A 19,094-nucleotide genomic window follows, 5' to 3' on the forward strand; every position below is an offset into this window, starting at 1 on the left:
AGCCATTCTAAATCCAGCAAGGTCCCTTTATTACCCTGCCCCTAACATTATGAACCTGAACACACACACACACACACACACACACACACACACACACACACACCTCTGAAGGGAATCAGTCCCAGGTATGTGGGACCGAATCCCCCAGTCTAAAATCTTCCCCAAATCTCTTCATGAAGTAATAAACCTGTCAACGAAACATAATGTCTATAAAAAGCTGAGTAATGAGGCTAAAGGATCTTTTCTTTGTTTCACATTTGTATATAGCCCCTGGAACTAATGACCCCTCCGTAAAAGTATTCTGCAAGGGGATTTTTTCTTTTGTTTTCAAAGGTAGCATAAACAGTGGAACAACCAAGAAGGCAGAAGCTAAATATTGCACAATTATTCATTGTATTTAGAAAACAAATCAGACATGTACTGAAGAGTAAAATGCTTTCCCTTTATTTCCTTTTCTATACCAATTGCCTGATTGATAGTCCCAGAGATCTAGGTTGCTTTTTGTATCAACAGCATGGACTACTCTCAATTTCTCTCAGTAGTAAGTGCAGCAAGAGAGGAAAATGTCATAAAAGTTACAAGTGAGTACAAAATATTTCCCCTAACCTGACTGATGTCTTCCATGTATTATTGACTTCTTTTCTGTGATCAGCAGGGATAACTCAGCTGGACATTGGAAGTTATATCCAAAAGATTTGAGGGTAATGACTCAGATACTACTTGGGGTATTTTTAAAGTCTTTGTAGAGTGCTGTTATCAGGCAAGTGAAATTTTCATCTCAAGCTTTAAATCAGATCTCAGTCCAGCCAATAGAAGTCAGTGTGATTCAAAGCAGAGAAACGGAAACATTCATTCATTCTATAGTTCTAGGACTATATATTAATAGTAAGAGACATCCGCAGTTACCTCTGGAATTTGGTTTTCGTCGGTGAAGAACTCTTTAAATTTAGCAGAATTTGGTTGATTTTGGAGCACCAAATAAACTGAAGTAATAGGAAGCTATTTCTTTTTTACTGGAAAACTACTGAAAGGTAAGAAAGTTAAACTCTTCTTTTACAGTATACACATAGAAAGTCTCATTACTAAAGTGACACTTAACAAAATTGTGGTGGTGTATTAGAGCCTTTATTTTCTATGCTTGAAACCTGGAGAGCATCATGAAGCATGTAATCCAAAGAGATGCCTACATTTTATTTTGAAACGTTTGTGCTAAACTACCTGGACAAACAGTAGCTTCAACTACAATAGCTCCTGACAGCAGTTAGTAAATGAAAATGTTCCATTCTCAAGTCAGGCTCTACACAGAGTTGTCCTTTGTAACTTTAAAAGAGTAAGATCATCCATCTAGAAATTAGTGGAGAAGGAACTAAACCAAATCCCAGACATGAGATGCTTCCAGATTTCAGAGAAGTTCAAACCTAGATCCACATTTAGCAACTCAGTCCATCTCTAATATTTTATAGCTAATATTTCATGTATGTCCAAGTCATAGCTGACAATTTGTAAAAAAAACTATGATGGTATTGGCATTTCTACAACTCTTCACAAAAACATGACATTTTTATTTACTGCCAGCAAGCAAAAACCTTGAGAAGATAAATATTGAACAAGAGAGAACAAACGAGAAGTATTGTTCTCACAGGAAAACATGTACATCACTGTGAACCAAGAACATCACATATTTACTGTAACATTTCACTATGATTTATTAAATAGATTTGAACACCCTGTAAGAGTGCATTCTCTCTTCCTTGCAGTGTGCACTCTCCAACAGATGATTTCTTCTTTATGTTCACTACAGATAGTTTGGCACAGAAGAAACCCTCAGTAATCATGATCTCTGGAGGCATGCCAAATCCTAACTATTTCCCATTTAAAACAGCAAGTTTCACTCTTCAAGATGGAACCACTATTGAAATTGGGGAGGCATTGATGAAGAGAATCCTCCAGTATTCCTCCACAGAAGGGTAGTTTTTAAAAGTGACGTGACATTTCTTAATCAATTTAGTATCAGGTCCAAGATTAATAAAAAGAGCTGATCTTTTTAATACAATACCCATTTACTTGGAGAGATTAAGTTAAAGTGATTGTATTTTAATCTTCAATGTAACTGGTTCATTGTTCATTTTTCAAATAACTTTTTAATAATCCATTATTAAATAATGAAAACTGAATTGTTTCATTGTGTCCATCATCCTGTTTTTTTATTTTAAGGACTGAGCCAATCAAAATATAGAATTTCTGCTTCATGGAGAATTCTGATATTTCAATCTTTTCATTACAAATTGGGCACAAAAGTCAAAATATTTAACCTTTTCACAGAATGAAACATTCTGAATTTTTCCTGTTTAGATTCAGCCACAGGGCGAGATTGTAATGAATCCTGAAAGATGGAGTCCGGCAAGGAAGCCTGTCCTATTAAGGAGAATAGGGGCATAAGGGGCCTGAAAATACAGCTCCGATCAGGTACCATGGTGACATAAGCGGACACAGAAATTAACGTTCACCTGACCTGAGACAAAATACTTCATTTCAATTTTGCAGATGGATAATTCTTCAGAAAGTTTTCTTTTCCTGTGGAAAATTTCAACAACCCCCTCTTTGAATAGGAAAATGTTTCATTCCAAGTATGACCTACTCTGGTTTTCATTTCTGAACACTTATGTGAGGTACCCTAACCAGTTCACCGTCTGCAAACTGTCAGATGAAACAATAACAGGTTCATTTAAATCCATGAGCATTTTCCTTAGTGAAAACTGAGAACTGATCCTGCAACCTCTAACTAATGCACAGTCTCATTTAAGTCAGTGAAGGAACTAGTTACAAGAGTAAGATCTAATCATGATAGTGAGGATGTGCAGGATCAGTCTCTAAAGTAAGCACTTCAGGATTTGATCCATGATCCTTTATATTTAACAACAGCTACACACAGGTTGTTCAGAAATCATGCTGCATCAGGGCTGCAAAGGGCTGTAAATGTCTCTGTACTTTATGAAGTGTCATGGATACAAATGAAGAATAAAACTTGTGTTTCAGAATTCCAGAGTTCTTGTCCTGGCTAAGGGATTTACAGATGAGTCTCCACAATCCTCCCACTGCCAACTACACTCCTGATCAGGGCCAAATGGAGATAAGTGTCATCATCGGCAGCCAGGACAGCTTGTCTAAAGTAAGACTGAAAAGAGAATCAGTACTGGCATGGCAAGGCTACATTAACTATATAGTTTATTAATTATATCTGCAAAGTTTAGTTCACAGGGAACATAGCCCTTCATTGATTCCCTTCACTCCATTTCAAATAATATAACCTTCCCCTAACACTGAAATATTAATAAACATAGATCTGCTACTTGTATGAAGAAGTGTGTTTAATTTGTTATATTTTTTGTTCAATGGCTCAAAAGCTCTAAACATGTTTTCACTTAAGCAACTAATTTTGAATTGAAAAAAAGTGCTAGTTTATTATACAACTTTTATACACGGGAAAAATTATCCAGCATAGGTGAAACCCTGTTCCTACAGAAGTCAATTGCAAAATGTCCATTGGCTTCCATGGAGCCAGGATTTCATACTCTGACTCTGTTTGTACTTGCCTTATTCACAGCAGCAGGATAGGATAACTTGGATAATTTGGATAGGATAACTTGTGTGAGTGAAAACTATATGCACGAGTAAGGTAAGCAGGCCTTGGTTTCTTTTTCCTAGTTTCTATTTCTATTGCAATTGACTTATTTTAAAATTATATGGTAAAAATGAGAAAGCAAACAATTTTTCAGTGATAGTGTGCTGTGACATTTTTGTATTTTTATGTCTGATTTTGAAAGCAAGTCGTTTTTAAGTGAAGTGAAACTTGGCGGTATGCTGGACAAATCAGACTTCTGAATGGGGTACAGTAATCTGGAAAGGTTGAGAGCCACTGATGTATTCAATACAAATAATCCAACCAGAGTATATAGCAATGTGTATAATATTCAGGAGGAAACGTCAGACTGTTGTAAAATAAATTATTCTTATTGGGCAGGTGTTTGAAATACTTGTCAATCCTGGAGATAATGTCCTTTTAGAAGACCCCAGCTACCCAGGGACTCTGTCAGCAGTGAGTATTGGTTATGTCTGCAAAGCAGTGCAAAGTTTGTCCTAAAGTCAAGATGAAGAGGAAAAGTTTGCAATATATGATTTGTCTCACTGATTTAAGTATGCATCATATGTGGGTCACATCTATGGATATCTGGTAAGCTATATATTGTAGCAGAGACAGATCTGTTTATTTCAGTAGTCACGGGTACATTTTGAATAGGATCTCTTTCAGGCCTCCACCTGTGCACATACAAAACTAGGCACATGTAATATATGTGTTCACTTGACTTTCAAGGCCAATGGATTTTGAAGGTGTAAGTTTAACATGTATAAACAGGTTTATGACTCTTGAAAACAGGGTGGATTGATTTAAATCACCCAATAGAAAGCCTCCATTTAAATAATTGATTTTAATCAACTTTTCCATTTGAACTTCAGTTATTTTCTAAAGAAAGGTTAATTCTCAGGGGTTGATATAACCATTAAAACATGTTAATTTACAACTAAGTAGATCCTTTACACTAGATTTGGTACATATTTTTGCTACATAGGACAGTACATTGTAAGTATACACATTTACTTAAGCAATTATATAGCTTCATATTTTCAGATTCTTTACTCTACATTTTAAATATATTAGAAAAAGGTGATTTATTTGCTTATTTACCAAATAATTAACTTCTGCTCATGATTTATGTCAAGCTGCATTAGGATGGTAACTGGGATTTAATTAAAACACACAAAACAGCATATAACATTTAGGTTTATTAAACAAAACCATCTTTACATTCTGGGTAAATAAACTTCTCTTCTCAAAACATGTTTCCCATTTGCAGCTAAATTATAACAGGTTCAAGCCTCAACATATTTTGTATTAAATTCAGATTTCATTTTAAACATGTTTATTTTAAAAGAGAAAAACAATTTAAAAACAGCAACATCAAACTTTCCAATTTAAATAACAAAGTTTTCCCCAAAAAATCATTTTATTTACCTTACTGAAAGTGTGGACACAGGTGTTTCTAGCTACTAAGTGTGGACACATATATAGGTCCACCTGCAAAAGCATGATGCATGCACAAATGAAGCTTGGCCTTTGGAAAATGTCTTTGCAATCTCAGATGTTCTTTTATATGACTATCTGAGCCTTGAGTTTTCCATGAAATGTCGGGATACATCAGGCTGCACTGAGGTGAAGAATGACAACACACTGCAAGGCACTCTTCATTATATGATAGCTAGGGATCCTAGTGCCTTGAGGAAGCATAACAAAACACTGTGATGAGTGTATTGAGGAGTTCAGGGACCCTTCTAGAGAGTCGCAGAAACAGCTACGCAGCTAATGCTCCTACATCAGATATACATTTATTTGACAGCCCAGCAGAACCAGCAACTTTTTATCCACGTAAGCTATCCCATGCAAAAAACCTAACCAAATGCAAAAATTAGGTTCTTACTGTAACTTACTTGAATTACATGTGTGTGTTGTCATATTATCTATATGTGCATGTATGCATATACACAAGTAATGCAAATAATTTATAGTAGGAACTTCACTTTTGGAATTTTTCAGACTTATGCATGTCAATTCCCTACCTTAATTGTTGCATTCAGTTAGCCTGTTGCATGGGATAGCTGTGTAATATCGTTTTTTATAGGGAAGGTGTTAGTTCTATTAAGCAAATTAAATAAATATATAGCTGAATGTGGGACCATTAATTGGGACTATGTATAAAATATGGACTATGTTGTGAGAAAGATTTTAGGACATAAACTTGAGATTTCCACATTACTTATGAGTATCCATATCAGTGGTTTTGTAATGTGCATTTAAGATTCTTTGAAGTTAGTCAATCTAGTTTCCCAATTTCCCATTTCAGATCAAATTTAAGGTAACGAATTTTTAATTATTTTGATGAAACATGCACAGAAATTCTATGGCTTCACTGACTATTTCTGAACTGCTGACTGGGCTACCAGATTGCATGTCATGTCCATCTTCTTTCTATTAATAGCTGGAACCCCTGGGCTGTAACATTATCAAAGTCCCTACTGACAAGCACAGTATTATTCCAAAAGCTCTGAAAGAAATTCTTTCCAGGTGGAGACCAGAAGATGCAAAAAAGCTAACAACAATCTCCCCAAGCTCCTCTACACCATTCCAAATGGTAATAATCCAGCTGGAACCTCACTGACTGCTGACTGAAAGAAGAAGCTATACCATGTATTCAGCAGGAACCTGACATCAGAGTTTTCATATAGAGAGAACGTTTTGTTTGCTATTAACCAATTTATAATACAGAACTAGAATATTTTCCCCATGATAACATGTTGATTCTGGACCCAGTGAAAGTATAAAAGATCCCAGCTGCAAATATGTCTATTTCTGTTCCTTGTCATCCTTCATGATCATTTTCATGTCCTACACCTGGTGGCATGGATAATGATAGCCCCAGAGAGCCACTCAGTCATTTACCCTGTTGTCAATGATCACACTACTGTCTTATTCTGTATACTAAAATATCACATCATAATTGCAGCAAATAATCGACAGTTTCAAGACCTGTTCCTATGATTTCCTTATAACAGAAGATGATCCATATTATTTCCTTCAGATTGAAAAGATAAATATTCACTTGTGCTTGTTTGTATTCCTGTCACACACGCTGTCACTTTGACAAGGAGAAATACATTTTCAGCTGTCCAAATTTAAATAAAAATGTTTAGGTGACCACTGTACCCAACAATCAAACATCTTGCATTTTACATATGTTTTGGCAGACAGAGAATCTCAGGGTTGAACTGGACTACTATAATGTTTTCCTACACAGAAAGAGTTGCAGATCAGTTGTTCAGTAGTTAAAGACATTTATTATAATGTGCACTATCAAAGGTTGGAGGCTCAAAATATGACTCACCTTAAACTTTCTTTAGCATGACAGGAAAGTTGGGGCAAATGCATGCATACACATTTGAAATAGTCTAACCCCCAGGTGCTTGCTAATGATAGAATGTGCATCCTTGAAACCCACTTGTCCCTATGTGGGTGCAAAAAACAAACCTTGCACACATATAGGCATTAGAACTGCTTAAGTGTGTACATGGATGTTTGCACCCGTGTGTGATATGCGCCATTCTACCAAAACATTATCGTTCCCTCTATATAGCTCTGATTAAAAAGAGTCTCACATCTTTTACTTTTATGGCTGCAAAAATATTTTGAAACTAGAATGTCAAATGCTGTAAAGCAAACTTTGGCAATGCCATAAAGCTCAGCTGAGGAGGGGCAGCTCATTAGAGTGCCCTTATGTACAAAGAATTGCCGTGTTGTCCCTACTGCCTCCCCCCCACACCTTTTTTTTTTTTTTTGCGGAGCCAAACCCTGTGAAGCACTCTTTAGGGTGCAGTGTCTTCTTCATTTGTCCTAAACATCAAAGCTGCTTTTGACATTTTTTCCCTCTCTAAATTCCTTGGAATATTAGGAGCTGTCCTTTCTTGGTTGAGTTTTGAATGGGCAGCAATGAGTACCCTGTCATTGCTTTAACTCTGCAAATAAGTCTGTTGTTTTGGGAATCCTCTGCTCTCAGTCAGCTGCTTTTTATCATTTAACCTGAGGTCATACTCCCATGAGGCTTTGTCCCTCAGCCTGTCACCAGAGTCTTAAATTCAATCCCTATGTATGTGCTAATTCCTTTTGTTTTGTGTTTTATTTTATTTTGTGTTGTGCTCTTTATAAATATATCAAACCGAGGCAGAGCTATTTTACACAATGCATAATAGAACTGAACAATTGGATTTGGTCAAGATTCACTCACCACAAATGTAGTGATCTATCAGTCAGATACTAACAAAGGGATAATGCTGAATCCACGTAAAAAACATTAATGGATTGTATATCTTTGAATTAATGCTTTTGTCTTTCCTAGGTTGAGATTAGGCTTTTTAACAGGCCCCAAACCTCTTATTGACAGAGTTATTCTACATATGCAGAGTTCAACGATAACCAGCACTTTCACACCGGTAAGTACCATCGCACAGTTACACAATTATTTGACCGGATTGTTTTTAAAAACTAAGCGCTTGATCCTGCTCTGCATCAGGATGAAGCATATCAGGAGAAATAGCAGAAAAGCACTCATCTGTATGCAAGTGAGTCTACACCACATGCTTCTCAGGGATGCATTCATCAATGATGTGTGCATCGTGCTGTGCTTGGAGTCAGGAGTTATATTGTCCAGGCACACAAAGTGATGAGTGCCATACAAAGCACTTTCCAACAGAAGCTCTTTTCACAAAGAGCAATGCATACAGCCTCAAAAACTATTACTACTACTACCTATAGTCTAAAGATTGTAAATTAAGGCACATAAAAGCTTTAGTAACTTGACCAAGGTCGCATAAGATATGTGGTACAGGTGAGATTAGAAACCAGATCATCTCACCTTCAGCCCTCTGCTTTAGACACAGGACCTGCTCACTGTGCGACTGGTGATTTATATCATGGACTAAATTCCACCCTCCGTTACACCCATACCTACAATGGATGTCAATGAGGGCAGAATTTGACACTGTCATGTCATTCAAGTAGTAGTAGTGGAAAAGAGGACAATTTTGAAAAGTGAATGGCATAAGCCCAGTACACCTGTGAAATCCTTACAGGGACTCTCACTAAAGTCAATGGGCTTTACAGACCTGGCTCTATGGAATTTAGGTTATGACATTAACATGTATGTTTTTCTCTCTCTCTCTCTCTTGCACATCGATCCTAATGTCAGAACTTCTTCATAAATGGGGGCAAAAGGGTTTGCTGAAGCCTGTAGACAGGTAATATAGTACTATAGTTTATGATTGTTTTTATTTCATACCTGGCTTCTAGTCCCAGCTCTACTGCTGCTCGGGGGAGTCACTTAAAAGTTCTGTGCCTGAGTTTCCTCATCTATAAATGGGGATATTACTCCTACTCTTGCAAAGTTGCTTGAGATCCAGGGATAAAAAAAAAGTGCTACATAAGTGTTATGTATTATTATTACTATTAATAAAGTCTATATTAAACCTCCCCCCAACCACATTAAATCTCCCTTTATGATCAAGTCATGAATCCACAAAAGGAATGAAATTCTGAGCTTTATATGTTGAAGGTAACCATGTACCATTTTCTGATATATTGAACCTTTCATGAGACTTAAAAAAAAAAAAGTTTTTTCTAGCTAAAGATAACCCTATGTTATATAGGTCTGCTCCAGGGCCCACTAAAGTCAATGGGAAAAAAACCATTGTCTTCAGTGCACATTGGATAAGGCCCTAGATTGGACACAGAAGGCTATTCCTTATCCCAAAGTTATGCTGCTACAGGCTGCACAATGTATCTGCCATAGTTATTTTTTCCATTTTAGAAAATCCACTATTCAGAATGTCTCTATTTTTCTCATTACCTGCTCACTGCTCCATTGTTCACCAGTATTTTTCTACTGGGTTTTTACTATCTGCTTCTTGTTTTCATGGTCTTTCTTAAGTATAATAGGTAACAAATAATATCCAAGTCAAACTTTCAAACCCATAATGGTTGAGAGAGTTCAGAGTCAGACTTTACAGGTCCTCCTTCCTGAGTTGTAAGGTTATTTACTTACTTACTTACTTACTTACATAAAAAATCGAAATGCAGGTAGAAAACAATATTGATATGGAGAGTGATACAGAGTAGCACTTAGCACCGATTTCCAATTAAACTGTTGCTGAGTTACATACAAGGTAGTATTTAATAATTGTATGACTGACTCATATCCCCACCATTCTTTAAAATAACGTACTTCTTTGCTTCCAGGGTAATGGAATTCTATAGGACCCAGCGAGATGCAATGCTTGCAGCAGCAGACAAGTGGTTAAAAGGTCAGTGAATGCAACACACACTCATGAACACCTTCTTAGTGGTATTAATGTATATGCAAATAGCCATGGAACAGCACAGATTGATAGATGGTAGGGCAGAAACTCAAAGACCAGGATAATGTTTAACTTAGAGCTTGTAAACATGCCAAAGTTTCACCATTTTAACTAAAGGTGCAATATTGCACTTATTTAGTTAAGCCAAGCAACTTTGCATGTGGACACTTTATATTGGTTTGAATCTGGTTTACATCAGATAAGTTACCCCCAGTAAACAACAGTGGAGATGACAGGGAGCAGTTGGTTTATAAAAAAAAATATAGAACAGAGTAAAGGTGCATGCACTGATTGGTATTTTCTAGCCTCTAGGTTCTGCTATTCATTGACTCACCTTTCAGTTCCGATTCCAACTCGTATTTATCAGCTGCATTGCTTAAAGTCCACAGTGTACACTCTTATGGGAAAGCTCAGGAACTTGGCAAGGTTGATTAATGAAGTTTCCGAGGAATGCTTCACTCAGTGTGGGAGTGTGTGTGAGGGGTGTGGGGGAGAGAATAGAGAAGAAACTGGGTACCGACTCCAAGTTCAGAGGGGTGGCCACTACACAAAGATACAAGACTGTCTTGGCTGTCTGAGATGGAGCAGCCTTCTCTCTGTTCACCATTCCTTCCTCTGGCCAGTTTTCCCTTTTAACTGCCCACACTCCAGAACAAACCTTGCAGATGCACCTCATTGGCATTGAACAGGCCCAGAGGAGCTCGTTAGTCTCCTCTTTGTCAATGTGAGGGCATGCCCCTTCACAGGGGTGAGTAAGGTGAATCACTCTGATGTAAATAGCTCCAGAGAGGTACCACTGCCTGTGGAGGTTTGTATGTACTGGTTCAAACTGGTTCCAGGAACAACAGACAAGGAAAAAAATTTTTGACATAAAATAGCTGGGTTTAAACTGACGGAGGACCATCTTTTTGATCCTTCAAACAATTTCCACAGGAAAGGTGACTTTACATAATCCCTTTTTGGGGCAGAGTTTATAGTCCCAGCTCTGGACTGAATCCTGGCACCTTTACTCCACTCTGGAAGAATCAGTGGGCCAAAAACCAGCTGGCTCTCCCAACCAAGGCATATCCCCAGTGGAAAGGGGATTCCCTGGTGATTGAGGGCAGTGAAATGGCACACACTGACAGACACACATACAGCCTGTGGCATAGCAGCATGGCAGCATGTGCACCTTAGGAAAAAGGGGCATGTTGGGGTTGGGGATATGGCTGGGAGGGTTCTGGCTATTTTGGACTGCCAGACCAGTGCAGCCAGCATGTAAATAAAAGGAGCCCCTCAGGTTTATAATAAAAGCAGGACCAGCCGCAGGGAAAATGGCAACCTCGGCAAACTTGTATTTTGGCTGACCTCCGCTGCCTCCCTGGCCCTCCCATCATCCCTGGCCCCTTCTGCCTCCCCATACTCCCCATTCATCCCATGTGGCTCCCACTGAATCCCCAGGCTCCCCACTCTCTCTGCCAGGCCCCACTGCCTCTTCCCCACATTGCCCGAGCTCCTTTCCTTGGCCTCACGCCCCAGGCCCACCTTGCTCCTTGCCTCCTGACCACGGTGCTCCGCTTACCACGGCACCCTGGGCAGTTGCCCATGTCACCCACCTATAAGGTCAGTCTGGAATAGAAGCATTAACTATAGGGGTCACTACCAGTTCCACGTATAATAAAAAAGACTACTTGGCAGAATACAGTTTTTGCTGCACCTGCTATGTGAAGTAAAACAATTTTCAGATCTTATACTTCATAGTGCCTTTTATATTCACTCTTTCTCAGTTTAGTCTTGAAGCGGAAAGGGAAATTTTTTGAAACTGAAAATTCATGTGATAGGAAAACCATTCCCCATAATGCTCTGGTACTAGCAGTTCCATTACCCTGGATCTCTAGGCATTTCCACTTATGCTGTAAGATCGGAGCACATTCTTGACTTCATTCTGGGAAAAGAATCAGAAAGGCTACATAAGGTAAAAGTTAGGTAATGTTTATGGTCTAGTAATCTCAATATCATTAGGTTGTCCTGCCTATTTGTTTAGTACTTGAGCTCCAGCAAGACTTTTAAAAGTGAAGCTAAACTGTAACTGAGAAGAGCTAAAATTAAAACAGAATAAAACTAGTCAGTTGTAGACATTGAACATATAATCAAGAAGAATGGTGGAAAAAGGTGAATATGGAAACTGCCTGGGTTATTGTTGGCTTTTGTTTTTTTGTTGGGGAGGGGTTGAATAATCAGCAATTAATTCCACAAACACATAGTGTGGAAAAAATATATTTTAAATTCTGGCAAAGTCAATATAGCATAAAAATTATTAAATGTATATACAGGGCACCACCACAGTAGTATCAGGGTGCACTTTACATAGTTTAGACCGGCAGAGAACCATTTCCCCAATGGGAGCATAAACTCAATGCCCCTCATAGCTATCAAGCCATGAAACAGGAGGATACCAGGAGGGAGACTGTAAAGGTAAATTCCAATGCCTCCCATTAGTAGAAAGTCTGAACAAAGATGCCTTTTTCTGATTCTTTCCAAATGTTGCCAGGTTGGGTCAGCTGGATTTCCAGTGGGTGCAAATTGCAGAGGCGGGAGCCTGCCAGTGAGTACACCACTCTGCTCCCAGTTCCTGTGAGCTTCTCCTGTAGCTCAAACAGTGGAAGTGTTCTCACCAATGCAAAGGCAAGGTTTAGAGAGAGAGGTGATCTGTAAAATAACTAAGGCTTAGATCTCTTACAGCTTCAAATACCTCCTCAAAATGTTATACCGCTGACAACAGAGCATCACGTTCAACTTATCCAAGCAGAGTAGAACATACGTAACCAGATCGATTTTATCATCCAGAGCCACTTCTCTGACATGCACTTGATGAATAGGGACACACTTCCATTTAGGCCTAATGAAAATAAGACACAAACCTGAGTGTCACCAGCAGTACACTGATGGCCAGAAGCCTATGGCACCTCATTGTCCGCCTTAGTGGCTACTCATATACATTGAACAAGAGGGGGGAAAGATTGTGTTTGTCCAGTTGCCACTATGTTACATCATCCTGCCTGCCAGGTATTTGGCATGTGTGACCCATATGTTTGTAGAAGCACCTGAACGATGGTGCCGCTGGAGGCTAGTGTCCTTTGGCTGAAGTACTGCAATGTAGATTTTCAGGCTCTGAACTTGTGCACATATGACTTACAGTTGGGGTTGCTCCCTCGCTATACAAAGCACAGCAGATTTGATTGATCACTGTACTGTCACAATTGCACCACTCCGTGGATCCAGCATCACAGGCAGAAGGCTGATAAGGCTAGGCTCCCACAACCAAATCCAGATGTTCCTGTATGTATCTGAATCTTCTGTTATGTCAGGTGTATTGTGCATGTTTCCTTTCCTTCGGAGCATGATTTTCTAGTCAGTGACTTACTCTACAGTACAGGATTTAGACCAATGTAAACCAGTCCTGCTCAAGCTACAGACATTGTCATTCACTTTCCTTTGGGTAAATAAGCTCCCTAGGACACATCTCAAGTACCCAGCCATCTATGTGTAACATCAATTTTCAGAGCTACTGTAAAAGGAAACTTTAGTTAACAAGATGTTTGATTGCCTCCAATAATCCATATGTTTAGGATTGCATTCACAACATTAAATTAATTCTCATCTATTTGCTTGAGAGACAGGTGAAAGTGTATTACTATATACAGGACAGGGAGGGTTATTTTGTGTTTTTACTGTCCGTGTTTGGAAATAAGCTGCCACACAAAATGGCCTGGCAACCTAGGTCTACCTCAAGATGTTGTTTATGTTCTTTAACAGTGCAGATAAGCAGGTAATGGACAAGAATGCAGGACCTGCAAAGAAGTAAATCCTTCAGGGATAATTATATTACCCAAGTGGCCAAGAGGGATGTCCTAGTAGGGAGTCTACTCTAGACCACCTAACCAGGCATAAAAGGTGAATGGGGCTTTTTTTTAAACAACTAACCCAAATCATCCAAAGCACAGGACTTGGTGGTGATGGGGGATTTCAACTGCCCAGACATGTTGAGGAAACAATACAGCAGGGCACAGATTATCCAACGAGTTCTTGGAACGCATTGGAGACAACTTTTTATTACAGAAGGTGGAGAAAGTGACTAGTGATAAAGCTGCTCTAGATTTGATTCTGACAAATGAGGAGGAACTGTTTGAGAATTTGAAGATGGACGACAGCTTGGGTGAAAGTGATCATGAAATGACAGCATTCATGATTCTAAGGAATAGTCAGAAGGAAAAACAGCAGAATAAACACAATGGACTTCAAAAAAAGCCAGACATTAGTCAACTCAGAGAATTAGTATGTAAGATTGCATGGAAAGCAAGTCTAAGGGGGAAAAAAAGCACCTTTACAAATAACCTGGGGAGGCTGTGGAATCCCTGTCACTGAGGGTTTTTTAAAATGGGTTAGACAAATACCTGACAGGAATGGTCCACATAATATGTAGTGCTGCCTCAGTGCAGAGGACTGGATGAGATGACTTATCGAGATCTGTTCCAGTCCTACATTTCTATGATTCTATGTATGCTGGTAACAGGAAGACCTTACCTAACATAAGCTGACATCAGAACTGAACGTTCTTTGCCTCATTGTTAATGAGTTTACAGCCTACCATTAAATTAACTATACTGCAGACAGGCAGACATCAACAAATGAAGCTGGGGAAACCTATTTTCAAAAAGTGGGAGGTTACATACAAACACACTCTCTGTGAGGACTATTTCTTCTGGAGGGGCACGTAATTCTAGAAACAGCACTTTCAGTATGAGAAACTATGCAAACTGCTACTGTGCTGTAAGTCCAGATAACTTTGGCACTAAATGGTTACAAAACACAGCAATCTGCTGACATTCTGCATCATATTGGTCTGTCATGTGTTTTTGTTGAACTAACCTTTGCTTTATTTTATGGTTTTCTATTACTGTTAAGTTACCAATAGATCTTACTTAAGTTAAGGTAAACTGAACTGAGTATCTGACTTATCTGGAGCATTTACTGATTAGAGAAATATAGCTTTGACCGCCAAGAAAAGGCAAGGTAACTGCTTGGATACCTGTATAAAGGGCCAAGGCGGCCAAGGTCTTCATGCAAATCAGTACCACAAAAAAGCTGATGGAGTAAACTCTATATAATACTATAGGTGAAATCCTGTCCCTATTGATATCAATGGCAATATTCCCTTTTTGGTGTTTTCATTACAGATGCAAGACGTACTTTTATTCAATGTCCATATTTGATTTACAGGTTTGGCAGAGTGGAACATCCCTACTGCCGGAATGTTTTTATGGATTAAGATTAAGAGAATTTCCAATATATACCAAATAATCACAGAAAATGCTTTGGAAAGAGGGATAGGGAAAGACCTAATGATGGGGAAACAGCTAAATTTCATGGTCGATCTGCTTTTTCTCACCTTGCTGTAGTTGCTCTGCCTGTTATTCCCTTCCCCTCACTGCCTGCTTCTTGGTCTTAGATGTGTATGTTACTCAGTTTGCTGCACACCTGCTGAATACCCAATTAGTACAAGTCCAAGTTTAGCACAGCTTGAAGTTCACCACTTACATCCATTTGCTGACTAACTCGCACCTGACATGTAATTTACACCATTGTTTACCACTCCACTACATTTGGCCTGTAGACTCCCAGGGGAGCTATATTCATTCAGTGCTTGCTGAATATGGCCCTTAGATTTTACTAGATACTGAAGCAAAGAATTCCCCAGTTTGATATTAGTTGTGTCTAAAATGAGATAAACTTAGTATAACTATAAACAGTTTCTGATACGGGATAGTGTAATGAACCTATTTTACATGCCATCCTCTCAAACTTCCTTGCATTCAAAACATTAAAGTCGGTAACATCTTTCTTAGGTGTCTTTGATTCCTGGACAATTGTTTAGCATTGATAGCTCAGATCCTACTCCCTTTGTCAGAGCTTCCTATTCTTTTGCTTCTCCCAACCAGATGGACCGAGTGAGTGTAACTGGTGTTGTTGGGGCGACTTGCATGATCAGATTCTATTATTCATGTGAATTTGTTGTTTGCATGCAGACTAATATTGGACTTGAAGACCCTTTTTCTTGCACTTCTACCAAAGTAAAACTAGCATTTACTTTATGGAAAGTCATTAGTTCAAGTGTCATTTTAAAAGTTTGATTATTTACTAGACCCACTGGGACCAAGATTCTAATTTAAGTGTAAGTTGTCCTCTTGATGTGTGTGCATAAAATTTCCATTGATGAATCAACCACAGATCCATACACACACAGTTGTAGGTGAGTATAAATCACAGTCTTCTTCCTAACTGCTGCATAAAATTGATTTTCTTTTTCCTCTATTAAGATGGTTATTGGTTTTCTGATACTGAGTCTGTCTCATCTAAGCTTTTAAATTTATAATACATTGTAGTGGATGTACAGATGAGTAGCAAGTTTGACACTCATCCCCATCTTCCTGCCCACTGTGAACCACTGCCTAACATTATAATATCCAGTGTTGTTTACCCCATAATCACATTTCAAATTCTCTCCAAATTATGCACCATAATCAACTCTGTTTATTTTGAATGGTGGAATGAATCATGCAAAACTGAAGAGAGATGATGAGGAGAAAGGCCCGCAACAAGAATACCTTAAAGTACAAAGTAATTTACTGAACAGTTAACAGCCCAGTATATGAACGAGCAGGGCCGGCTCTAGCCATTTCGCAGCCCCAAGCACGGAGGCACGCCGCGGGGGGCGCTCTGCCGCTCGCCGGTCACGCGGCTCCGGTGGATCTCCCGCAGACGTGGCTGCAGAAGGTCCGCTGCTCCCTCGGCTCGAGTGGACCTCCCGCAGGCATGCCTGCGGCTGCTCCACCAGAGCTGCGGGACCAGCGGACCCTCCGCAGGCGTCCTGCGGGAGATCCACCGGAGCTGTGGGACCAGCGGACCTTCCACAGCCACGTCTGTGGGAGATCCACCAGAGCCACCTGCCGCCCTCCCGGCAAGCAGCAGAGCGCCCCCCGCGGCATGCCACATCAAGCGCACGCTTGATATGCTGGGGCCTGGAGCCAGCCCTGTGAACGAGTATGTAAGTCATTGCTTGATGATTAGTTAGAATCCTGTCTAAGTACTAATATGGCCCCCATTATTGTCGTGCCAAAGCATTTCACAATCTATAACATATTTATCCTCATAATACCTGTCAGGAGGGCATTATCCCCATTTTAAAGAAGGGGAGCTGAAGCACAGAGATATTAAGTGACTTGCCCAAGGTCACACAAGATGTCTGTGATGCAGCAGGGAAATGAACCCAATTCTCCCAACTCCCAGACTAGCACCTCAACCACTGTCCCATCCTTCCTTCTACCTGTCTCCAACAGTGACCAGTTCCAGATGATTCAAAAGACAATGCAAGAGCCCCTATGGTGGAAAATTACAGAATAGTCAGCCCATAGGGGAAGTTTGTTCTTAGCTACAGTCATCTAGAGGTTGGCCTTTGCCCTGACGTGTGAGAATTAATATCCCATCTATGTCTTTTGGTATCTAACTATGATGGTTCTTATTAACCATAGAAATGTCCAATCCTTTTTTTAAAGCCTCTTAAGTTTGTGATCCCTAATGCCTAGTGGCTGTGAGTTCCATGGGTTATTTATGCATTGTATATTATAAAGCACTCTCTGGGTACCTTGCTGTAATAGATACAAAATATGATTTAGAAAAGCAGCATAGAGAGAATTTGCACCATGTTTTCACAGGTTTAGATGAATGAGCAAGATTAGTGGCTGCTAATACAATTTTAGGGTAAAGAAAGCAAAATCTACCCGCAACTTTTTTTACGTACTTCACTACTTCCATGTGTATTTCTCAAGAGGCAATCTTATTTTGCTTTCTAACACATTTATTGTGCTCCCAAGACACAAGAATTGCAAATATGATCATACTTCTCCCTGCCGACTACAGTAGTTTGAGACTGACCCAGTCTGCTGCAGTAGTGGCATATTTCTCCCTCTCTCTCTCTCTTTACTACTTGGTGCTTTGTTTACTGCAGAACAATGTCACTATATTATCACTAAGCAGATGCTTGACACACTATGAAAAAATATTTTTTGATACTGACAATTGCCTTAGTACTTAAATTCTGAAGCATAAGACAGCAACCATGGGGCAAAAGTACCAGCTCATCAAGCCATTGCAAACTGGTCAAATCCAGCTTTGCCTTGAAGGTCAAATTCTCAAAGCAGTGTGCAGTGGTGAGGAAAGGGTGTTGCGTTGGGGTGTATGTATATATATACTCACACATACTTTGTGAGATATTGCTGAAATGCCTTGCAGACATAGTGTTCTGAACAACATGTATGTGGAAAAGCTGTAGGATAGAGTGATTATTAACAGTTTGATATCAGTGGTCATTGTGTTAGTGACTGCTGTCAGTATTATATCAACCTAACCTTTTTCTCTTTTTATTTTTTCATTGCAGGCTTTCCAGAATCTGGCTGAGCTTATAAAAGAAACTGTCTGTAAGGATCAGAACAAACTGGCATTTTTAGAAACCTGTTTTCATTGACATTTAGAAATTGTGTGTCTAATTTCACTGACAAGTCTAAAGGAGTGATTTTATTCCTACTTTCTGTAATTGCACATAACTTTTAATTTCATTCTTACTGGGCAGATTTGCCATGATGCCATCAAGTACCATGATACTTGACAATAACTAGCACATAACTAATAGAACATTACATTTTCAAAGCACTGTACAATTATTAACAATTTAGTTCTGATTTCTGTGAGTTAGGTAAGTAACTGTTATCTTCTTATTACTGAGGCATTAAAATGAGGCACAGCATTTAAGAGTCTTGCTCAGGAACACACATCAAGTCAGTAGTAGAGTTAGAAATCAAGAGCTCCTGACAGCCACATCCCATCCCGAGGATCTGACCACTAGACCATCGCTTCCTTTCTTCCCAGACACCGCACATACATAATGAATTTGATTTTATTTCTGCCTGTCACCACGATAACTATATACCCACTGACTGAAGGCGAGTATTTCCCACGTGTAACCCTTCTGCCAGGTGGGGTCA

The 19,094-nt window shown here is 39.2% G+C and overlaps 1 pseudogene; it reads left to right on the top strand.

Annotated features, from left to right (window-relative positions):
* The first annotated feature begins 514 nt into the window (after positions 1-514).
* LOC115652672 lies at positions 515-18,577 on the top strand (annotated as a pseudogene).
* Positions 18,578-19,094: the final 517 nt, after the last annotated feature.

The sequence above is a fragment of the Gopherus evgoodei genome, chromosome 5 (assembly GCF_007399415.2).
Source record: "Gopherus evgoodei ecotype Sinaloan lineage chromosome 5, rGopEvg1_v1.p, whole genome shotgun sequence".
NCBI lineage: Eukaryota > Metazoa > Chordata > Testudines > Testudinidae > Gopherus > Gopherus evgoodei.